Source organism: Physeter macrocephalus, chromosome 15, assembly GCF_002837175.3.
Source record: "Physeter macrocephalus isolate SW-GA chromosome 15, ASM283717v5, whole genome shotgun sequence".
In the NCBI taxonomy this organism is placed as follows: domain Eukaryota; kingdom Metazoa; phylum Chordata; class Mammalia; order Artiodactyla; family Physeteridae; genus Physeter; species Physeter macrocephalus.
The window spans coordinates 76,687,422-76,698,754 of NC_041228.1; the positions used below are offsets into that span (position 1 = coordinate 76,687,422).

General features: G+C 44.1%; 1 protein-coding gene across 3 annotated transcripts in view; it reads right to left on the reverse strand.

Moving 5' to 3' along the window:
• Positions 1 to 11,333, reverse strand: part of LYN (LYN proto-oncogene, Src family tyrosine kinase) — a 112,045-nt gene that overhangs the window by 81,744 nt on the left and 18,968 nt on the right. The gene's annotated exons all lie outside the window — the stretch shown is intronic.

Sequence of the window (11,333 nt, forward strand, 5' to 3'; positions counted from 1 at the left end):
TTCCTGTTTCAAATGAACCATTTCAAATCCCATGTCCTGTGTGTAAAGCTGTCCTGAGCTGCCAGGCGGAACTGCCTATCCCTCCAGCCTCATCTCTCATCCACGTAGCATCCTCAGTGCTCAGGACGCTGCCAAGCCCATCAGCAAACACTCAACAAACTCTGATGAACTATTTAACTAATACAATCATTTATGCCCAATTATTTCCCCTTCAGCCTCTCAAAAGGCCCTTTCACTCACACCTTCAAGATAGCTGCAATTCAACGGTTATTATTTTTTTATAATTAATTAACTTATTTTTGGCTGTGTTGGGTCTTCGTTGCTGCCCGCAGGCTTTCTCCAGTTGCAGTGAGTGGGGGCTACTCTTCGTTGCAGAGCAAGGGCTCTAGGCACGTGGGCTCAGTAGTTGTGGCACGTGGGCTCAGTATTTGTGGCTCGCGGGCTCTAGAGCACAGGCTCCGTAGTTGTGGCGCACGGGCTTAGTCGCTCCGCGGCATGTGGGATCTTCCCGGACCAGGTCTCGAACTCGTGTCCCCTGCACTGGCAGGCAGATTCTTAACCGCTGCGCCACCAGGGAAGTCCCAACGACTATGTTTTAATCCTTTCACTCAAGCCAGTGTTTTCCAGATTTGCTAGTTCACAAGAATGACTGAGATATTGGTTAAAAATACAGATTCTTGGGCCCTGCTCTAGGCAGACCCCTGAATCCGAATCCACATGGAGAGTGTGGGCATTTGTAGCAAACAGTACAGGTAATTCTTATACTGATATTGACTAAGGGCAAAGTGTGCCCTTAGTCAATATCACTTTGCCCCCCACTAAATTGTGAGCCGCTTTGGAAAGAGAGCAACATAGTAAACTCTACTGACTATTCATACCTTAATGTGAATTTCTGGTAAAATGCTTTATTAAAAGATTTAAATAGAAGGGATGGAGAAAAAGAAAAAGTCATGGGATAGGTGCAGTTTTGATTTTTGCAAAACATTCTCTGGATATGAGGCCACTTTACAGCCAAACCCTCTGTAATCAAAATACTTATCTAGTCAAGTGGCTTCTTCCTATATAAGAATAAAGTCAAGGTGAATGAACTTTTTACAGGGGCTGCTTTAAAAGAAATTATAATACTTGTAGCCCCTTTTTTTAAAGATGTATCTTTTTAAATCAGGAAATGCAATATCACAGCTCGTGTACTCTTGTTTTTCCCTCATAATGATAGAATTTCTTATTGAGGCTAAAATTTCAGAAAATACTTAAGTGCATCCATGCACATAACTGTAATGTTGGATATTATAATTGCAATGTTGGGTCTAATTGTAATGTTGGGTTTTATAAAAGTTGTGACTGAGACACTTTTGTGTCCGGTTTACCTCGGCTGTCCTTGGTCGCCCACACAACCACTGCATTGCAAAAACTGTCTTGTTCCCTTATGCCTACAGATGGATCCTTAAAGACATATTGCAAAAGAGGCACACAGAAATCTGTTACATAATGAAATAGAAATATTCTTTAGTCCAATTCCTAGGAAGTACATTTCTTTCTTCCACTGTTTCTCTTAGCAGCAGCTTAGCTGGGGTCTAAATATTCATCTAGAAAATAGCTTGTCCGAGTCACACTGTGTCCTGAATTGCTTATCTCTCTTCCATTGGAGCAGGGAACAGGGGAGGAAGAGGGGAGACGGCCGGAGGGGTGGGCCTGGACAGGGGACAATCCAAGGAACGTCCACGTCTTCCTGTCTACGTGCCCTTAAATAAGGCTTGTCGGCCTCACAACACACATGCTCCCCTCCCCCATCTTCTCCAGCCCAGTAAAGGGGCCCCCGGGTGCTGAGGTTGGAAACCCGGAAGTCACCCGAGGTTCCTCTGTGTCTCGCTCCCCAGATCCAGCTCCATCAGCAAAGTCTCCTCCCCACGGACATCCACCACCCGTCCCCAGTCTCACCCCCTCAGCTCCGCCACCATGGCCTCTCACCGCCAGAGAAAATGCAGGACACCCAGTTACACTGGCATTTCACGGAAATGGCAAACCATTTTTTAATATAAGTATGTCCCCAATATTGCATGAGATATACTAAAAATTCATTCATTGCATACCTGAAATTTAAGTTTAATCTGGCATTCTCTATTTTTATTTGCTAAATCCGGTGACCCTGTCTGCCCCCGCATTCCCTAAAGGGCCAAATCTTTATCTATCGATTAAAGTCCTTCCACAGCTTTGTTCAGAAAGAAGATTTACCTTCTTTACCGAGGGCTTCAGGGCCCTTGGCTGGAGAAGGCAGGAGAGGTTGGAGAGGCCCTCTGCCTGCCTGTTTGCCCTCTCACCCTCATGCTTCGGCCATCAGAAACCTCCTTCTTCTCTGCAGACACCCAAGCTCACCCCCACCTCAGGTCCTTTGCACTTGCTGTCTCCTCAGCCTAGAGCCCTCCCCCGCTGGGTGTCTCCCGCTCTCCTCATCACAGCCCGGAAACCCCACGCTCCCCTGGCAACCTAGCCAAGGCAGCACCCCCGACCCCCGTGCGCCCTCCATCGCAGTACTTAAACTTTCCGCAAAGTCCTTCATCCAACCTGGAAGCAGTTACTGGTGTACGGTCTCTTTGTCCTGACTGGCAACGCCTGCACCTCAGAGCAGAGCCTGCCTCTTGTTCACTGTCTCCAGAGCACCTAGACCTGAACCTGGCATTGAATCGTCCCTCTAAGACCTATTGCTGATGAATGAATGAATGAGTTTCCCGCCTGTGAAATGAGCTTTCCTTACATTCTAAGCAGTCTTCACTTTGGCATGTTCAACTCTCATAATAATATGCTGACATCCCTAAACAACCTTTCCTGCCCCAGACTCAGACTTTTCCCCGTCAAACAGCGAATGCACAGCTGCGTGGTACTGCTGCTTGCCCCTCCAAGTTCGGTCACCAGGGGCCCTGTCTCAGTCAGTACCCGGTGCAGTGCATTGCTTGAGTGTTTCGTTGTATTTTAAACTGGTAATTAAAAAAAAAAAATTTAGTGGAAAGCCAAAAGACCAAGGTGCTGATATGAATGCTATAAAAAGCAACAAGATGAAAATTACAAGGTAGGTTGAAAGCAGGGACTCTTCAGCCTTAAGCAAAACCCTCTTTTTGGTGTAAGCTCGTCGCCTTATTGTGAAGAAAATGCACGCAACTTGAGACCATGGGTGAAATGCTGAACATATATTGATAACTGAGTCTAAACAGGAATATGTAATTTCGAAATGGTACAAATTGTTCAGCTGTCTGGGAATGGAAGCCCTTATCACGTACGACTCTATTTCTGGCTTTCGGGCTTAGAAGAGGGAGAAGGAGCCGCTGGGGACCGTCTGCGGCGCCGCTGAAAAGCAAGGCAGAGGGTCCTCACACCGCGGCGCACGACGACCCCTCCTGTTATTTTGTAATCCTCTTGATTCCTGGCAATTGTTGGAGTTTCTGAAGAAGAAAAACCTGAAGCGGTCGTTTGGACTCCTCCGGGCTGCTAGAGGAGTAGAATATTGGCAGTGGTCATCCAGGCCCTCGGGGTTGTTTAGATCGGCAATTTGAAGGCGGGCCAGGAAACCACAGGACACAGCAGGCAGGGAAGTGCCTAAGGCCCCGTGCTGGGTGGGAGAAGCCGTGGGCTGACTCCAGCAAGAAGGAAGAAGACACACAAACACACGCTACCTAGAAGCAATCGTTCCAGGGAGTCGTGCAAAAGGCCCCCCATTTCGAGATTCGAAATGCTCACGTGGTTTCTTTAACCATCTAACAGATAGAGCTGTGAAAGATACAGGCACCTACTTTCTTTGAGAAAAGCTTGGACATGGACCAGGCCGAGTCCTGACACGGGGACCACTTGGCGTTCAGCACACGTGCACGAAAGCCTTCCTCACACGGATGCCGGGGCAGGGCAACGAGCAGGACCGTCTCCATGCCTGGGAGCTCGGGGCCAGTGGGAGAAGCAGGCAAATCGGCACTGACTCTGATGGGACGGGTGCCCAGCCGAGGGGTGCGCCGCGCGCTTTGGGGCCGCAGAGGGAAGCAGACGGTCCTGCGTGTCCAGGCTGGCTTCCCGTATGCATGAGGCCAACGCCTCAGTTCCAGCTGAACTGACCTCACCATACGACAGTGTTTTTAGTTTGCTTTCCTTACTGAGGCAAAATGCATACAGAATGTTCTGGAGATGAATGGTGATGATGGCTGCAGAACAGTGTGAATGCTCTTAATGCCACAGAACACTTAACAATGGCTAAGAGGGAATTCCCTGGCGGCCCAGTGGTTAGGACTCTGCACTTTCACTGCCGAGGGCTCGGGTTCGATCCCTGGTCAGGGAACTGAGATCTTACACGCCCCGCGGGGTGGCCAAAAAAATAAAAATTAAAACATTTTTTTAAATTAAAAAAATAAATATGGTTAAGATGGTAAATGTTGTGTTAGATCTATTTTGCCACAATAAAAACAAACAAGAAAAATAAAGTTTAATTATTACCCCCCCCCAAAATGTGTACACAGTGAAATGCACAGATCTTAAGTACTGTATGAGATGGCTTTTGGTAGCTGACTCCACCCACATTCCCACCTTCCAAAACAAGACACAAAACAGCCCTATCACCTCAGTCCCCTCGTGTCCCTTTCTAAGTCACCCATTCCCCATGATCACTGTTTTTGACCTTCATAGAAAGGAAGTCAGACAGTACATATTTCTTTCTGTCTGACTTATTTCACTTAATATAGTGTTTTGGAGATTCAACCAGTTGTTGTACGGAGAAATATCTTTTTCCGGTTCAAGTAGTCCCATTTTATGAATATATCATCCAGATTTATTGAACCACTCTTCTGATAATGAATATTTGAGAATTTCTAGGGTTTTTGTTGTTTTTATATATATTATGAAAAGAGCTGCTATATACATCACTGTACACGTCTTTTTGTGGACATCTGCTTTCATTTCTCTTGCATAAATACCTAGAAGTGGAAAGGCTTGGCTGTGAGGCATTTGTATGTTGAATTTTATAAGAAATCGCCGAAGGGCTTCCTGCAGTGCCTGGACCATTTCCACTCCAGTCTCCCCACAATCTCGCCAGCACGCTGGGATTGTCAGTATTTTTTTTTAACGGACCGTGATGGCTCACTGAACCAGCATGAATGATGCCGAGAAAAGGGTAACGGCCCTCGGACAGGGCTACTGGTTTCCCGGAGGGTTGCTCCTTCCATCCAGGCCGGAGGGCTACCACCCCTGGCTCAGCTGGAGTTTAAATGGGGCTCATTTATTTTCTTTCCTTTTCCTTTTGTAACAAACCACTTTTGCATACTTTTTCACAACCAATCCTGATAAGAATTCTAACAGATGGCGAAAGAGCAGTTCGGAGATGGGCTAATTGACCAGGGCTCGCAGGGAAGACCTCGCCATCCCAGCCCTCTGTCTGAACAGGTGCCCCATCTCTGAGACTCTGGTCGATCTGGAGGTAAAAACAAAAAGAACAACAACAACTGAACGAGTTATGACAGCACTATGCTACTTCCCGGTTCCTACCACGTACTACCTTCTCGCTCGTGGGTGGCTTTGATGGAACCTCACTCAGCAGAGGTCACAAGTGACTCTTGAAACCTCCTCTGTGTCCCGGGGAGAGATAAGTGGTCCCCCAGCACAAGGGAGATGCTCCAGGCCTGAGTGTGGGGTTCCCCACCGGAGCAGGAGGGGACGTGTACCGACACAGCTCACAACACGGCCAAGACATGCTGTTTTGGAGGGTGAGGCTCTCCCAACAGGTAGGGTTTCCCACCCACATGCTTCTCAAGTGTGGGAGGAGACTGGGGTTAGCAGGCCCTCTAAGCCCAGGAGGCTCGCCACCCTCCTAACCGGTGCCTAGTGTGGTCTCCTCTCCTCAAGGACGGGGAGCTATTCTGGGCACATATCGGCTCTCGGGACATCTGACGTTCTGAGACGGACCATCCGAATTCACTGATCTGAATATTATCCCCTAACAGCCCACAGATTCCACAAAGGCTGGATCTGGTCAAACGGTTCAACCTTGGTACGCAAGTGGGGTGTCGAGGAGAGCTCTAAAAAGCACTGATGCCTGGGTCCCCCACTGTCCCCATTTCATTGGTTGGGGTGCAGCTTGGGCCTGGGGAGGATTAAATGCTCCCCCATTGACTCTAGTGAGCAGCCAGGGCTGAGAACCACTAGAAAAGGCCTGCTCTGAAAAAGAATTCACAATCCAATAGTGTTGGGATCCTTTTATCAAATACTGAACTCCTCGCCAGAATTGAAATCATAGCAATGGACGTGCCATAGATGGTTTAACTTCAGATGCCCTGTTGGCTACCCGTGACATAAACTATCCCGTATGGCATAACAATTCCATGCTCTTACGCCAGAGTGGCGTTGGAATTTACCCACCGCCAACCTAACCCCATACCCAACTCAAACCAGAAAAAAATGCTCCGGAGGGGAAAAAAAAGGATCTGACTGATGAATGGAACCCACTATTGAAAATTTGCTGGTGCAGTAAAGTTGACCTTCCTATCATAATTAGGCTTCTGTGAACATTATTTTTGTTCTGTAAACCTGACGGTCCCAAATGGAAAGTTATTTAGTCCTGGATTTGGTTACACTCTAGCCGTAAAGAAAATGGTAGTATTTACAAAGTATTAGCTTTGGGGTACATTTTATGAAAAATATAATTCACTTATACTTATCTCAGGTTTATCTATTACAAAACTATCACTATTTATTCCTTTATTTCAAGAGTCATTCTTCCTTATTGTTTATAATCAGCCCTCAGAGAACAAATGTTTATGATTGATAAAGCAATACTACTTCAAGTTTCAAACCCCAAGATCTACATAAAGGATAAAACACTATAAATTCTACATAAATAAACAATAGTCAGGCTAATCATCACTTACACATGTCAAAGTCTCAATAAACCCAATGAATTCAGATTAGACTATCAACACAGAAATAGAAAGAACATAAAGAACAGCTTCCTAGGAAATAATTTATCCCCTGATCTTAAAGGTAAAACTTAGAACAGCAGAAAACTTTTCACCAGTTTATTTCATGAAACACTGGTGATCAAAAACATATGTACAGTTGACCCTTGAACAATGTGGAGTTCGGGCTGTTGACTCCCTCACAGTGGAAAATCCACGGTAACTTTACAGTCAGACCCCATATCCGTTTTTCTGCATCCTCGGATTCAACCAAGGAAGATGGCATAGTACCGTAGTATTTACTGCTGAAGGTAGTCCAGGTATAAGTGGAGCCATGCAGTTCAAACCCATGTTGTTCAAGGCTCAACTGTAATTCAATTCACTATTCTTCTCTTGTTGAGGTTTAGTACATCTTGTTCAACTTTACCCCACAAGTCTGGCACACGGGAGCCTTAGTAATTTTCCGTTCCCCACGAGCTCACGTTGTTCTCTTGAAGATATTAAAGAAACAGTCAAAGACGGGCTCCATCTAACATCTGCTCTACTGTTCATACAAACGTGATGAGACATTTTTTTAAATGATGACACATCATCACTCACTCATTTGGCTTTTCTCTCCCCAGATTCATTCCTGTGTCTGTCTAGGAATGAGTCCATTACAAGCCTGGGGTAGTTTATTACCCAAATCATGGTCCTAATGCCCTTTTTGGCTTAGGTTCTTCTCATCTGTTTATCTTTGGTTGAGCCAGGAAGTGCAATTAGACAAAGACTTATTAGCACGAGCTACTCAGCTAGGAGTTCTCTCCTGCTGCATCCAGCCCAGCCTCTGAAGGATCTCAAGTTCGTGGCTGGTCCTGGATGGAGCAGTGGTTCTATGGCCTGAAGTTTCTTACAAAACTAGCAACGGGTCTAAACTGTCAGGCAACGGGGTTTATTTCAGTGTATGACCCATGTTCCTTCTGGATCGGCATGGAAAATATGGATACAAGACTCTGCCAGCTCCACCCTCATCCCCACAGAAAGCAAGAATGACACACCACGTCTGCCAACGCCCAGCCTTCAGGTACCATATTTGGGGACTTTTGGTCTAGGGAAATGCCCAGAAGTGTCTCCAGCCAGGCTACAAGATGGACCAAAAGAGGATCCTGTGGAGGCCCAAGAATGAGCACAGAACTGACGGTGAGATTAAACAGCAACGTTTCTGCTAAAGTCAACGTCAAAACACTTCTGCTTATACCAACTTCATCAAGACCAGAGAAAACTGGGGTTTTACTTAGAGAGTCACCTGACACCCCAGGAATGAAAGGAAATAGAGGGATCCTAATACATTTTCCCTTCTAAAGAAAAAGTTAAAGTCTTATCCACTTTTAACTTCTTTTTGGAGAGCTATCATTCAGAAATGGAAATAGCCATTTAGGAGCCATACAGGAGACATCGGGCAAGGGGTACCCAAGTGCTGAGTGAAAACACTGGTTGGATAGTTGACATGCTTCCCAGGGAATAAACCGGTTTAGCCCCGTCTTAACCATCGATGATCTTAAACTCATTGCTGCAAATGCCACAAAGAACAGAGGAAGGGAATGGGCCGAGGACAGCTGTATGACTCACCTGATCCGTATATTCTTTGCCTATTATCCGACCCTCTGCCATTAGCAATCTATTAACTACAATCTTAATAACCTTTCAAATACAGCTTTGAAGCTGTTTTTTAGAGAGTTATGAGAATGTAAGATAATGCTTAAGAGGAAGAAAAACACAAGTTGGATAAGTATTGAGCAAAAGAAAAATGTGGGGTAACTGCTGGAGAAAAGGCTAATCCAATCATGACTCAAACTTAGCTATAACACAAATGATTTGCTTTGCTTTGCCAGCAGAGGAAAATCATTCTTTCCCAACAAATGGTGACCAGGATAATAGGGAGAAATTGAGTCGCCAGCTAAAGTTAATGCACATAAATTCAACTGGCTTAATCCTGATCATGATTTAAACTCTTAATGTTTAGATTTTCAGTGCGATTTCAAAGACTTTTTTTCTTTGTCCTTCCAAGCGGTGATGATAGTTAAGAATGACACCAAGTTGTCAGAACTGGGGGGAGTCTTTCTAGCTTTGGCTGTACTACTGGTTTTGAGTGTCTGGGCTTTTTTCTCCTGCAAGTCAGAGAGGTTGCACCTTGGACTCAGGTAGTAGTAGAGTTGGGCTTGAGAGCCAGACTTCCTGAGTTCAAGTTTGAGCTCCACCCCACAGAGACATGATATTGGGCAAGTTAATTAATCTTCATTGATCTGAAAAAAAGGGGATAGTAACTGTATCGATTTCACAAGGTTGTTGTGAGGATTAAGTGAATGAAAACTTAGCAAGTGTTTAGAATAATGAATGACGCACAGCCTGTGCCCAGTAAACGTCTCTGCCCCATATTTATTATTAGTCTCCCAGGAGGAATCGCATTCCCGTGTTTACATTTCAGTTAATGTACAAAGTCAACGTGATAAACTATCAAGGACATTACCGTTCTTAGATAGCCTCATCCACCAGAGGGCAGACAGCAGAAGCAAAAAGAACTACAATCCTGCAACCTGTGGAACAAAACCCACAATCACAGAAAGACAGACAAGATGAAAAGGCAGAGGGCTATGTACCAGAGGAAGGAACAAGATAAAACCCCAGAAAAACAACTAAATGAAGTGGACATAGGAAACCTTCCAGAAAAAGAATTCAGAATAACGATAGTGAAGATGATCCAGGACCGCGGAAAAAGAATGGAGGCAAAGATCGAGAAGGTGCAAGAAATGTTTAACAAAGACCTAGAAGAATTAAGGAACAAACAAACAGAGATGAACAACACAGTAACTGAAATGAAAAATACACTAGAAGGAATCAATAGCAGAATAACTGAGGCAGAAGAATGGATAAGTGATCTGGAAGACAGAATGGTGGAATTCACTGCTGTGGAACAGAATAAAGAAAAAAGAATGAAAAGAAATAAAGACAGCCTAAGAAGACCTCTGGGACAACATTAAACACAACAACATTCACTTATAGGGGTCCCAGAAGGAGAAGAGAGAGAGAAAGAACCAGAGAAAATATTTAAAGAGATTATAGTTGAAAACTTCCATAACATGGAAAAGGAAATAGCCACCCAAGTCCATGAAGCACAGAGAGTCCCAATCAGGATAAACCCAAGGACAAACATGCCGAGACACACAGTAATCAAACTGACAAAAACTAGAAACAAAGAAAAAGTATGGAAAGCAACAAGAGAAAAATGACAAATAACATACAAGGGAACTCCCATAAGGTTAACAGCTGATTTCTCAGCAGAAATTCTACAAGCCAGAAGGGAGTGGCATGATATATTCAAAGTGATGAAAGGGAATAACCTACAACCAAGATTATTCTACCCGGCAAGGATCTCATTCAGATTCGATGGAGAAATCAAAAGCTTTACAGACAAGCAAAAGCTAAGAGAATTCAGCACCACAAAACCAGCTCTAAAACAAATGCTAAAGGAACTTCTCTAAGTGGGAAACACAAGAGAAGAAAAGGACACACAAAAACAAACCCATAACAATTAAGAAAATGGTAATAGGCACATACATGTCAATAATTACCTTAAACGTGAATGGATTAAATGCTCCAACCAAAAGACACAGGCTCATTGAATGGATACAAAAACAAGACCCATATATATGCTGTCTACAGAGACGCACTTCAGACCTAGGGACACATACAGACTGAAAGTGAGAGGATGGAAAAAGATACTCCATGCAAATGGAAATCAACAGAAACCTGGAGTAGCAATACTCATATCAGATAACATAGACTTTAAAATAAAGAATGTTACAAGAGACAAGGCAGGACACTACATAATGATCAAGGGATCAATCCAAGAAGAAGATATAACAATTATAAACACATATGCACCCAACATAGGAGCACCTCAATACATAAGACAACTGCTAACAGCTATAAAAGAGGAAATCGACACTAACACAATAATAGTGGGGGACTTGAACACCTCACTTACACCAATGGACAGATCATCCAAAATGAAAATTAATACAGAAACACAAGCTTTAAATGATACTATAGACCAGATAGATTTAACTGATATTTATAGGACATTCCATCCAAAAACAGCAGATTACACTTGCTTCTCAAGTGTACATGGAACATTCTCCAGGATAGATCACATCTTGGGTCACAAATCAAGCCTCAGTAAATTTAAGAAAATTGAAATCATATCAAGCATCTTTTCTGACCACAACACTATGAGATTAGAAATCAATTACAGGGACAAAAACTCCCAAACAAACAATCTAACCTTACAACTAAAGGAACTAGAGAAATAAGAACAAACAAAACCCAAAGGTAGTAGAAGGAAAGAAATCATAAAGATCAGAGCAGAAATAAATG